The following is a 12861-nucleotide window of genomic DNA, read 5'->3' as shown; positions in this document are numbered from 1 at the left end:
TTATTACAAAATTTGTAATATATGTTTATAGGAAAATATTAACATACACTTTTTAAGAGTATAAAGATATATCTAAATATATTAATGAATTAAAATGATCATTAATCTTAAGATGAATGGAATAATTATTTATTTGAATACACTGCTTATCATAAGTTTATGCCAAATGATCTGACTGACCATTTCATACTGTAAATAAAAAAAAAATGATATTTGTGTCACGTGATGGTTATCACTTATGACTTGCACTTGCTTGACTATCCAACAAAAGTTAACGATATTATATAATTAATTAATTAATTACATAAATAGTTAAATAAAATCTTCTTATTTAATTACTCAACTCGAGTTCCTTGTTTTTAATTAATTATTATTACTACTTTTTGAATATATTAAAAAAATATTTATTTAATGTCAAGATTTTAATTTAATAAAATTTTATTATAAATATATTTTATATTAAAAATAACATTTTTAAATTAAAAATGACACTAATTTTAAAATATTAACAGCGAATATAACAATTATTTAAGGAGGAGAAAGAAATAATACATAACAACATAAGCTAAGTTCAAGAATATAAAATTTAATTAACATGTTCTTTAAAAACATATATTAAAAACTTAAAGTATGTATTTTTTTATAGATAAATTTTATCTAATTTTTTCTAAAATAAAAGATAATAATTTATCTCTTTAACATATTTAATAATTATTGAATGAAATTAATTGGTTTATCCTAATTAATTTTAATTTTTAATTTAATCTAAGTTTTAATTATCTAATTAATTAATTATGATATAAATTGTTTGTAAATTATAAAAACTATTAGTCATAAAAAAATTTTAAAATTCTCTCTTAATAAATTAGAGAGAGAAGGGATTACATATATATATAATACTACATAAAAATCAAAGAGGTTAAAAAAAGAGACGATGATAATTAACTTTTTCTTTGTATATAAAAAAGTGAATATAAGAAGTGATTGATAAATATAAATATATAAAAAAATTAGTTAATAATATTAACGATAAATTATGTATACTAGTACCTTTTTTTTATGTTAAGATAAAATAACACAAATAGAATTTTTATTAATTTTAAATTTTAAAGAGATATAAAAAATTTTATATATTTGTTCTTTTTGTTTTTTGAAATTTTTTATTGTGTAGTTAAAGTTACCAAATATAATTTTTTTAATAATTTTTATAAATTAAAAAAAATATACCTTAGTTAATTAACTGGTTAGATTATTATAAATTAAGTTAAATTAAGACCAATAAATAATGCTTAGAAATATCAAATATGGATCCGCAGCCAGCATGGAAATATGGAATGATAAGAAGGTTGGAATATTTATGAGATGCAAAGTCAGCACCACGCAGTATAAGCAATAACGTGTGGGGCTTAGATTTTTTAGTACGAGGACAAAACGGTCAAAACATCTGACTCAGTGACTCGATGCCACCTTTCATGCACCTGTGGCAAGTTGAAAATACTATCATGGATCCATGATCAAGAAGTAGGATTATGCAAAACAGTTAAAGAATCCATGATCAAATAAAATTTTGTAATAATACAATCTTTATCTCCTTTTCTAATTTCTTGATTAAGAAAAATGGTTATATGAACTTAAAAGTATTATTATATTATTCTACATATATATAATTGTTTAAAAAAAATCGTAATACGTACTTATCCATTTTTATTTTTTTTTTGACTAAATAGAAAAGAAAGAAAAAAGAGACAAAACCAAATTAATTGGCTAGGGTCATATCTAAATCTATTAGATGTTGAAGCTCACTCCATAGTTGGCTCCAATTCGAGTGAATGTCCGCGACAGAAGCAGCTGTTTTAGCCATACAATCTGCAACACTATTTGCAGTCCTCTGAATTAAAAGAATAGGGACTCTCCAATTCCAATTCATAACCTCCTGAATATGCTTTGCCAAATCCCATTCCGGAATATCCTTACTAAGCATTCTTTGGTTTACCAAGAAAAGAGCTTCTAAACAGTCTGTTTCACAAATAACCTCACGAAATCCACTCTCCCAAGCAAGAAGTAAACCTCTCCAAATTGCATACAATTCAGCAAAAAGAACATTGCACACTTCGACTTTTCCAGTGCAACCTTTCAACCAACATCCATCAGGATTGCGAATAATACAACCAAAACCAGCATAGCCAGAAGGAGCAAACCAACTAGCATCACAATTCAATTTAACAGAATGAACTGGAGGTGGAACCCAATGCAAACAAAGTGAAGGAGGAGACAGAGATTGATGCATAGCAAAAATAGTGTGAAACTCCCTTACTGAACTACGAATCAAACTCACCACTTTACTAGCACTCCATGAATCATCTATATTAAATAAGTCATGATTTCTACTTCTCCAAATCCACCAGATAGTCGAAAAGAAAAGAAAAGCATATATTTTATAATTTATAAAAAAATCAAAGAGCATAAAAAATGTATCATAAGAGTGAAAAATTATTACTAAATAAAAGAATAATTAATAAACAAATGAAATTATTTTTTGGTATATATTTATGTAGTATTTCAGATATTATGTATATATTGCCCTCACTTACAAAATTTTTTGGTATATATAATACTCACAATCGTATACATAATATATACATAATATGATGATAATTTTTATCATTATATTTTATTATTATAAAATATAATTAATCTTTAAATTATCTAATCAACAAATTAAAATACTAAAATAATAATTTAAATAATAATATATAAATTAAAATTTCATTTTTTTAGTTTTTATATTTTAAAAAGATTAAATAATCTTTTCATTGTCAATACAATTAAATGTCTCTCTTTTTATATATATCATTAAATAACGATTTAAAAAATCATCTTTCATACGATTACAAAATTAATTCTTTATAATATTCATATTTTAAAAAAAAGATCAACCGATGTTGTCCCAAAAATAACTAAAATTAACTTAAAAATAAGACACCAATGAATAAACAATACTATTTTGATTTCTTATTTTATTATTATTATTATTATAGATTTAACCATTTTTTATTTAATAGTCACTATAAGATTAATATTTTTATTATTCATTTTTAATATAATATTAATATTTAATAGTTATTTTTCCATCGCTAATAAAAAATAACTCTAAAAGATGTTAACAATAAATAAGTTTCGAAAAATTAGATATACTTTAAATATATATATATTCTAAAAAAACTGTAGATGTTATATTTTGATGTAATTTTTTGCAAGTAATATTAAAAAATAAGATATTTTTATTCTAAAAAATTTATAATTTTATGTCAACTTAATTTTTTTAAATTTTTATAATTGTGAATGATTAAATTTTTTGAAAAATAAAAAAATATAGAAATCAAATTTTACTCTAAATATTTTTGTGCATCTTCTAAATATTTATTCAAACGTTGGCAAAACAATTTAGATTAAATAAATATGTCATTTGTCAAATACAAAAGTTTTTTTGTCACTTTTAATAAATATAATATTTATTAATTATTTTTATCACAATTTTTAAATCATACAACGATTATTTTGTCTATATCTAAATCTTTTAAATATTAAATTAGTAGTTACCTTTGTTTTGAACAAATAATCAAATATATATAATATATATACATGGCACAATAGTGATATTTACTAAATATATAAATAAGTTTTTTTAAATTTTAAATTTATTTTTTAATTGCAATTATAAAATAATAAATCTATAATTATTTCACTTCTTTTTAAAAATTATTGTAATAAATTTATTTAAATCTTAAATGATCATTTATTTTTACATAATTGAAGTTAATGAGTGAAATAAAATTATAGTGGAGTTAAATTTAATTATACAATGGAGACAAATAAATTTTATTAGTATGTATTAAATAAAAAAAATTTAAACTCTACTGGCGGCACTTGCCCCCACTTACTTACATATGAATCCGTCCCTGGATCAAATAAAATTTTGTAATAATACAATCTTTATCTCCTTTTCTAATTTCTTGATTAAGAAAAATGGTTATATGAACTTAAAAGTATTATTATATTATTCTACATATATATAATTGTTTAAAAAAAATCGTAATACGTACTTATCCATTTTTGTTTTAATATCGAATAATATATTTTATAATTTATAAAAAAATCAAAGAGCATAAAAAATGTATCATAAGAGTGAAAAATTATTACTAAATAAAAGAATAATTAGTAAACAAATGAAATTATTTTTTGGTATATATTTTTTTTATAGTAAATAAGTTATGAAATATAAAAATAAGTTAAATAAAAAAAGAAAGAAATAAAATTATATTTTTTTGATAAATTAAAAAATATCACAATCGTATAATTGATGGTGGACATATAACTATTAGATAATAAATTATATAAAAAATATTAATAAAAATATTAGATTTGATATTAAAATAAAAAATATAAACAATGAATAAAAATCTAAATATTAAAATCAAAATATTTAATATCAGGAAAGCAAGTGAAGAAAAATTTTTGGTAAACAATAACTCAACATTAATGACAAGAAATTAAATTAAATAATATATATTTAAATTAAATAATTAATATAATAAATTCATTATAATTATTTGGCTAAATAAAATAAGTTAAACAATAAAAAATATCTTATAAATGTCATATAAAAGGTATAACACTTTTAGGGGTGTTTGCGGATCGGATCGGATCGGATATCGTCGAAAATTCGATTCGATCCGCACAATTTTTATCGGATCGGATCGGATATCCGCGTTTTTTAGTGTCGGATCCGATCCGTTCCGCACGGATATCGGATATCAGATATATCCGCATAATTAAACCTTCTTTTTTTAATTATATTTCTATGTAAAAAAATTTAATAAAAATATTTCTTTCATACTTTTAAACTTATTTATTCCTAAAATATTTTTAATCAAACTTTTTTTAAATAACAAAAATAAAATAATACAATATATGAATAATAATTACTAACTAAAACATGCAAACAAGTAAATATAATACCAAAACATATATATATATATATATATATATATATATATATATATTAATTATTATTCGGATCCACAGATCGGATATGCGGATCCGCGGATCGGATATGCGGATATAGAACAGATATCTGCGATCCGATCAATTTGCGGATCGGATTGTATCCGCAATTTTTAGATCGGATGCAGATATTTACCACGGATCTGCAGATACGATCCGATCTATGGACACCCCTAAACACTTTTAAAAATTATTAATCAATAATATTAAATTTCAACATGTAACAATATTGGTCATATTACTTTAATTCCAAGAATAATTCTAAGTATATTTTAACAAAAACAATTCTTGATAATAATTTTTTTTGCTATGATAATAAAAAAGATAATTCAAAGAACAAATTTTATCTCATGTTAAATTATACTCTTACACATAATGAACCTGGACTCTCTTGCTGCTAAAGGAATCAACTTTATCACTCTTTTTGAAAATATGAAGTGGACTCCCCTATTCAATATTCAAAAACATGTATACCCAATCTTGGTTCAAGAGTTTTATGCAAACATGAGGCTGATTGATGGAGCAATCAATTCCTATGTGAAGCGGGTTTACATGACTCTAAACAGAGAAACAATAAGCGCTACCCTGGGGTATGTTGATGAAGGCGCAGCAGCTTATATAACAGAAAAATGGGACTCGCAAGTGGGGATCACGCTCCAAATTGTTTTGAATCAAATCTGCGAGAACTTTTCTGCTTTGGATGGCACTGTTCTGACTCACAAAGCTCTCGGTCCAGAACGGGCATTGCTGCACAGAATTATCACTCACATTCTCATGCCTCATAGTGGTTCTTACAACAGAGTAACCATTTACGATACTTTAGTACTTTTTACTATAATTACTTCATCTCCTATTTCTTTTGCATATCTCATGGTAAGGCATATGTGGAAATGTGTTAGAAGTAATAAAAAGGCAAATCTTTTCTATGACATTTTTTTCACCTGCATCTTTGAATATTTTAATGTCGATCTCACTAATAAAGATGTAGAGAATAAAGTTTCAACAATTAAGGGAGGAGGAGTTTAGGTTCTATGAAAGGCACCAAAGAAAAACAGTCAATGCCCTCTCAACCATCTGCCAGTGATCTTGAGAGCCGCCAACCGAGCCGACCAAAGTGGCATAATCTATTAAGGAGGTTCTCACTGAGTTTTCTAACATGTCAAAACTGATGGTGCAATCTTACAAGACCGCTTGCAAGCAAGCATATGAAAATGAAAAAGTTTGGACAAAGTGCCAAGAAAGAGTGGGTCTGATGCTTCAGAATCTCGAAGAAGAGATGGGGGCTGCCGATAAAGATGATGAATCTGGATCTGAGTACAATCTTTCTGATGATTGACTTATTTGTCTCTTGTTGAATTTTGGTTGTGTTTGGTTTATTTTGGTACTTTGTAGGCTGTTTGGATACTCTAGACTTCTATTTTGTTAAACTCTTGGATATTTTGGTTTTGGTTATATTTGTGTGTGTTCTATTGTCACGTTTTGCAGGTTCTCTTTTGATGACAAAAGAAGGAGAAAAGCTGAAAAATTTGAAAAGTTAAAAGAAACAGAGACTGAAATTTTTTTGTGATTCATGATCACCCCTGTGCATAAACTCCTTGTTCCAATAATTATGATATATTTTGTTGAAATGGTTGTTGTATTTGAAACTTAGTTATTTTTTATAATCTTTTTATGTTCTGATATGTGAATGAATGTTGGATAATTTTTTTTTGCTTTAATATGATTATGTTTGGTTAAAAATATTTTTCTTGCTATAAACTGATAATTATTTTGCTTTGATATGATGATTGAAAAATGTTGTTCATTTAATCAAATGATTTAGCAGAAAATTCCTTGGAAATTATCAAATATGTGTCTGATTGCTATGTACTCTGTACTCGAGTACTTTGTTTGTATACTTAGCAGAAAATCATTTATATGATAACAAACTAGTTTTGTTTATCACTCTACTTCTGCTCATAAATCAAGCCATTCAACATTTCAAAAATACCATATGTTGAATACATGGTAACTTTAGGGTTGATAAGAATGTTATAGGTGAAAGCTTTCTTTGGTAAAAATAGCATATATTTAGGGGGAGTTATGTAACAATTTGAAAGGAAAAAGAATCCTAATATTTAAAGGGAGTACTCTAATCTCTAATTCCTTTAAATTTTAATTTTTAATAATGTTTGTTATCAATAGGGAGATTGATGAGTTTGGAAAATTCTAAATTAATTTGATGATGATTAAACATTATTAAAATAATTAATTACAAACTTATTAATTTAATCTTCAAGTTATATTTACTGATTATTAATTTTGTTGTTTTGCAAGTTATGTATATTGGGTATAAGAGCAAAAACAAAACCTAATTGTGCTAAGAAAATGCAATCAGCGTTGAGTAAAATTGTTATATTAAGGGGACGAAGTATTGTTGTGTTGGTTGGGTCAGTATTTTTTATATAAGCCCAATGTGATAATAATCAGCCTTGATGAAATTTATATATGATAAATGGCTGAAATTATTGCTATGATGGGCTACATTTTAAATCTTTAGGCCAAAACAATTTTGGTTTAAAACCAACTAGCTTGGTCCGAAACTAAAGAGAGAGATGGAAGAAAGCTTTGCATGTTTAGTTGGTTCACTCACTTCCTCTCATTATAAGATGGATTTTAAATTTAATTCAACTCACATTAATTGCATTGGAATCATGAGAGGGAAATAACAATTGATTTGATTGTTATCATTAATAATACACGCTACTCAGTAAAAAGAAGAACAAACTCAATTAATTTCATTCTTTTTCTTAAGTTCAAAGTCTTTCAATTTCTCTCTCTTCTCTCTCTACATTCTCTTCTCACTTTCGGTCATTTCACAGGAAATATGAAAACTTTTGCAAGATATCAGAGTGAAGAAGAAGAAGCTAGAAGCCATTGTGATGAAGGTATCAAGAAAATTAAAATTAGCTTTTAATTGTCAATTTACTAATCAGTTTTTAATTAAGTATTCAAATTTAAAATTAAAAATAATATAATTTATTTTCTGTTTATAAAAATTAAAATTAAAATTCTAGAATCTCTATTATTTAACTAAATTGTATAAAATTTTTATTCTTTTGCAACTGTTAAGCTGTATAATTTAAATATAGAAAATTATTCAATAATTATAAAATTAAGTAAAATTTTTAATTTAATTGTCAAAACTTGATTTAATTAACTTTAATAAAATAATTTCTAAAAATAAAATTTTTAATAAATAAATAAATTAAAATTAACTCATAATAATATTTTTTAAAAATTATGAATCTTACATAATTTATCAGTTAAACTAATAAACTAATAATATGACCAATTCAATTACCGATTTAGTTTTAATAATTTTAGTCTATACAAAAAATGATACTACAAATCTAAAACAAAGTAATTCTTATGTAAATGGACATTTATTAATTTAAATATTTAGAAATGATTGAATTACAATCCGGACTGATAAACCCTGATACTTGAATAGTTGAATCGATGATGACAATACACCACATATGATTACATTGAATTTTCTTTGAAACTTGAAAACAAAGTCAACTATATATATATATAGCATAATTTTTATTACAAATAATTTATGTAAAATTAATAGTTAAAAATTATTATATAATAATTTAATTAAATTTATTAAATTATTTAATAATTTTTAATTATTAATTTTTTATAAAAATAAATATACCTGAGTTTTTATTTATTTTTTTTATATTTTATTTTATTTTATTATTGATTTCCACTTTGCCAGCTTCTACATACGCATAGTACAACTTGCTATGGCGTGGTGCCGTACGTGGAATAATGAAGGACAATCTTTACATGCGACTAGGTACCATTTTATATATGCATAAGCTAATTAATTAATGGTACAATATGTAATATCTTGCTACATAATAAATAAATTTTAGTACTATTAGAGATAGCATGACGAGGATCCAACGGAAGCAACACGTGGCTATATTGCCTTATCACTTATCAATGTGTCCACCATGAGAATGACACTTAGTTTAGTTAAAGTGAAAACTCCGGTGCAGTTGATTTCATGTGAAGTTGATAATTGAAAATTATTAGATAAAAATTTAGTTAAATTAGTCAAATTATTTAACGCTTTTCAGTTATCAACTTTACGTGAAATCGATTGCACCTGAATTTTTACTTTTATTTAATTACTTTTTTTTAAAAAAATAATATAAATTATATAATTTATTTTTAAAATTATTCCTGATGTTTAATTTATTCTAATTTTATTTTTAATATTTTAAATATATTTTAACTATATTATTAAATATTAACTAATACCGTTAAAGAAAATACTGACATGTTACTGACGCGTAATAATTTTCTATTAACGTACCAATTAATAACACGTTAACATGAAATTATCACGTTATATTTTGTCTAATTCAATAATATAATAAAAATATTAGAGATAAAAAATAAAATTAATAATTAAAAACTAAAATTAAAACATAAGGTAAACGTTAGGAAAAAAATAGAATCCATGTTTATTAGTCACTTAAAAAAAACTTATGGATTTGGACATATTTTAAGAATATGCACTTTTTAAATGTTTTTGATATATCCAATACACCAAAAATATTAAGCTTTGTTTATATTTTTAATTAAATATTTTTATATAATATTCTTAAAATATACCTTTAAATAAATATGAGCAAGAAGAATTCTTTTTTCAAACTTTAGTCAATGTCAATGTACCAAAAAATATAGTTAGGTGTACAATGATTTTAGCGTGACACAATTAGCTGTAAGTTGTCGCAAGGCTTATAGCTTATAGCAGGCACAATTTGATAAACCTCGAAAACCAACTTATTATCGTCCCACCAAAATGATTTTTATATTATTTTTAAAGAATTTAATTTTGATGCACTATTAGTATATTAGTATAAAGTAGTTTTACATGTACATCTGATTATATTAATAAAAATAATTACATTTTATATTAACTACGTAAATAATCATTCAAAAAAATAATAGATATAATTCTATAACTGTATAAAACACATTATACTGCGAGTGGATTAAAATTAAACTCTATTTTTAAGAGTCCAAATATTCAAGTCATGGAAAATTTGATATGACATTTGGCATATATATCAAGCAGGAACAACTTAAATTAAAACAAGATTGTTTTATAGAAAATAATATTAAGAATCATAAATTTTCATATTTTGAATATGTGACTTTTGTGGCTTTGGAGGACGTTTTGGTCATAGGGGTTGCTCGCTTGTAGGTTTCTTTCGAAGGGTTTTGATTGAGTGGTAGTTTTTTGTAAATGGCGCCAATGTTTAGTAGGAGTTATCTGGATGACTTCTTCGTGAGGGGTAAAAGATACCAAAAAGAATTAAAAAGATTGCATCACAACTTAAGGAAGAGGCCTGTGATAAAACGCAGAATAGAATGTTAAGAGCAGAGTGTGTTTCTTAATAGTAAAATAATTGAGAATACAATACATAGGATTGATTACTATTTTCACAGTTTGAATGTGGGATACAATCACTATATACAGAGATATCTTGGATTCGATTACACATCAAGAACTACCAAGAAAGACAAGCTCTAACTTACTATTCAAAACTAAGTTCACTAACCAAATTAACTAAAGGTTGTTAGCTATTGAACTATACAATTGGCTCAACTAACTTTAGTCTTCTCCTTTAATACTCCCCTCAAATTGAGGTATGTATTCTCAATTTATGTTTAAACTTTTTAAACAAATGTTAAGACAAAGGTTTGATCAAACAGTCTACATACAACTTAGTCTGGTAAAGATATGTGCGTCATAAAAATTTTTTTGATTGATCAGTTCTCTCAAAAAATGAAGATTTAGTTCTAGGTGTTTACATCTGCTATGTAGTATAGGATTTGTCACTAATAAGCATACACTTTGATTATCACAGTATATGGTTGGTAGAGATGGCTGAAGAACATTCAATTCTCCCAAAAATTGTTGAATTGACATGATCTCAATTTAGGCAATACATAGATTGATATTCTACTTCCGTGTTGCTCCTACTGACTTTTCTTCCATGATATGAGATTATTGCCCAAAATAATGCAAAATCCTGTGATCTCCACCCCAATTAGAATATGTAAACAAAAGAATTCTAAAATTAGAACATTTACTGAAACACAATCCTATTATCCATGGTATCTTTTATGTAAAATCTCGTAAATAAATAAATAATTAACTAATAAGTTAATCATGAGCCAAAGAAATCAAATTTTATAATTTAAAGAAGTAAAAATATTTAAAATATAAATTAAAACACTAATTTTAAAAATTTTGATCCAAAGTTAGACCTACGGACTAAATCAGTTGAATCGGGCCCATATTAGGTCCAATGCCCAACCTATATAAGCTTAGTATCAACCTTTCTCCTCCCTTTCCAAGTCCATTCACGCTGAGAAGAGATGGGAGTGGAAGAATCTAATTTCTATTTTCCAATTCAATCTTCTATTATCCATAACTTTTGATTCAGAGTTTCGATCATCGTACCATTTACGACCATGCGTTTGTCTTGGCGAGCTCTTCAATCCTATTCGAAGAAAGTGGTAAGGCAATTTGAATTTTTTATCCAGTTTTCTCTTCCATTCTTATTTTATGATTTTGGTTGTGGGTATTGAGGATTTTCATGATTTTGGTAATTTAGGTGCACTCTAGCCGTAGATAATTGTTGGATTTTGTCCCAATCATCCATGAGTAAGCTAAAAAATCACTAAAATCTTGTGAATTATTGAATTAGTGGAACCCTAGTGTTGATTTGTTGTAAATTATATGAAATTAGATTGAATATGTGTAAATTGAAGTCAAATTGATGAAATTGAGTGCTTGAATTGGAGCCTTGGTGGTTGGGACTAGCTAAATTGGCAAATTAAAAACTTGGAAGCTTGTGCGAAAAAGAGGTTTCGGTGATGTTTGATCTTGGGGAGAAATCGGTCAAGATATGGTTTCGATTTCTTATAATTAATATATAATGTTGTGTGAATCTTAGACTAGTTACCTTAATATAGGTTTGAATGATATGAATTGGTTGATTTGGTTGATTACATATGGTATATGCATGTAATGTGAATTGTTGATGTTTAATGATGACAAATGTTAAAATTTGTGAAAATTATAAGTGAAATTTGGTGAATGGACTGAAGAATTCAGGTGTTGATATATTTGTATGTGATCGGAAAGTATGTCATAATGGTTAGGAATAATTGGAAGTGATTTGGTTGTGAATTGTGAGTTTTGGAAAACTAGAGGATTTGTATCTTTTGTAAAAATCGATTTTTGAAAAACTTTGATGGGTCAAAATTTGGCTTCCGAACCTCCAAATTTGGTAAAACTTGTTTCAAATAAAAATCGGTCCTTGAAGTTTATAACGTTCGAAAAACGGAATAAAAAGAAATTTTAATAGAAAAGTTATGCGCGTTTGAAGTTTAGTGTAAAATATTGAATTCTGCAGCAAAACAGCTATTTAGGAAAACAGATATGTGTGCGCGTGCAAACATGTCACGCGACGCGAGTATTGGGCTCTGCCCAAAAATCTCACATATGCAGACAGGGTCTCGCATACACGGTACTATTTTTTTAAGATCTCACGTATGCGGCAGGTGGCTCGCGTACGCATGACCCATGTTTTGCTGAAATTGTAATTTTGAGCTTTCAACCTTTTTTCTAGCTTTCGAAATCTCCGTAAATATTGTTTAAAAATCTCTAGCTAGTGCTTAGGTTTTGGGACGAGTGAGAGAGTATTGGGTAAAATA

The sequence above is a fragment of the Arachis hypogaea genome, chromosome 5 (genome assembly GCF_003086295.3).
Source record: "Arachis hypogaea cultivar Tifrunner chromosome 5, arahy.Tifrunner.gnm2.J5K5, whole genome shotgun sequence".
Classification (NCBI taxonomy): domain Eukaryota; kingdom Viridiplantae; phylum Streptophyta; class Magnoliopsida; order Fabales; family Fabaceae; genus Arachis; species Arachis hypogaea.
The sequence above is the reverse complement of the archived record's forward strand: the minus strand, read 5'-3'. Positions refer to the sequence as shown.